Source organism: Nanorana parkeri, unplaced genomic scaffold, assembly GCF_000935625.1.
Source record: "Nanorana parkeri isolate BGI_ZX_2015 unplaced genomic scaffold, ASM93562v1 scaffold504, whole genome shotgun sequence".
NCBI classification, from domain to species: domain Eukaryota; kingdom Metazoa; phylum Chordata; class Amphibia; order Anura; family Dicroglossidae; genus Nanorana; species Nanorana parkeri.
The window spans coordinates 359,282-360,835 of NW_017306772.1; the positions used below are offsets into that span (position 1 = coordinate 359,282).

The following is a 1,554-nucleotide window of genomic DNA, read 5'->3' on the forward strand; positions in this document are numbered from 1 at the left end:
GGGGGGGCAGTGCAGGCATGGAGGTGACATGGAGTGTGCAGAAGGGGAGGTGCAGTCATGATGCTGACTTGGGGTGTGAAGTGGGGGTGAGTAAGGGTCCAAATGAGTGTGGTGATGGAGGTTACAAGAAATTAGTGATGCTTGTGTGTGTGTGTTGCAATCTAGGGGGCAGAGAAGAGATGTGAGGGGATATGGTGGATAGAAAAGAAATGAAGGATGCAGACATCAATGGGAGAGATGGTGGATGCAGAGGCTGTGCAGTTAATAGGAGAAGAGTGGGAGAAGGCAGTCATCTGGGAGTATGGTGTTGGAGCAGGAACACTAGAGGTGCAGGCGCAGTGTATAGTTAGTTGCCAGTGCTTCTGCAAATCTGAGATGAATATGGCAGGGAGATCCTTTGCCAGGAGTATGGTGTTGGAGCAGGAATGCTGGAGGTATGGGCGCAGTGTATAGTTAGTGCTATCTTTCCCATGATTCTGTATTTCGAAAAGCTGAGATGACTATGGCAGGTACATCATGTTCAGTCTTGATAATGTAGTGGTACTACAATGCCTTCACGAGATCTCACCACAATTTTTCTACCACTACAATTTAGCAGTATATACAATACACTCTACAATAAAGAGTGCTTATTTATTTCTAACCATCTAGGCTAAAGCCTGTGCAATATGAATATTATGAATGTTACATTTGCAGTTCAACATAGACCTAACCATAACAAAGCACCATTTTACTTTCTGTATTCATTTCTTAATTTAACTACACATTGCATGCTTCTTTACAATATTTCACATTGTGCTCTCATGTCAATCATCTTTTACTGTCTTTTAGCAGATTCTAAATGCAGGAACATTTACCATAGCTTTATTTCACACCTTTGCACTGAAGATTGATAGATGGTTTATAAAAGGTGTGTGTTTCTATAAATTATTATTATTATTATTACATAGTATTTATATAGCGCCAACAGTTTGTGCAGCGCTTTACAATATAAGGAAGACATTACAGTTACAATAAAATTCAAGACAAGATGGTAAGGAAGGCCCTGCCCCTGACGGCTTACAATCTAAAAGAGGAGGGGGAAATGATACATGAGGTAGCTGTGGGAATGAATTATGTGAGAATGTGAAGGTTCAGTGGTTAGGTTGCGGTGGGATAGGCTTCCCTGAAGAGATGAGTCTTTAGGGAACGCCTAAAGGCAGTCAAGGTGGGAGATAGACAGACAGGTTGGGGTAAAGAGTTCCAGAGGATGGGAGAGACTCTAGAGAAGTCCTGGAGGCGAGCATGGGAGGAGTGGACAAGGGAGCTGGAAAGCAGGAGGTCAATGGATGAGCGGAGGGGACGGTTAGGGTGATACTTTGAGACAAGGTCTGAGATATATCCGGGGACGGAGTTGTGGATGGCTTTATAGGTGACTGTTAATATTTTGAATTTTATCCTCTGGGCTAGTGGAAGCCAGTGGAGGGATTGGCAGAGGGGGGATGCAGACACTGAGCGGTTGGTAAGGTGAATGAGTCTGGCAGCTGCATTCATGATAGACTGAAGGGGGGATAT

At 43.8% G+C, this 1,554-nt stretch overlaps 1 protein-coding gene across 1 annotated transcript in view; it reads right to left on the bottom strand.

Moving 5' to 3' along the window:
• The window catches only part of JAK3 (Janus kinase 3), a 70,009-nt gene that overhangs the window by 46,683 nt on the left and 21,772 nt on the right, over nt 1–1,554 (bottom strand). The window lies entirely within an intron of this gene.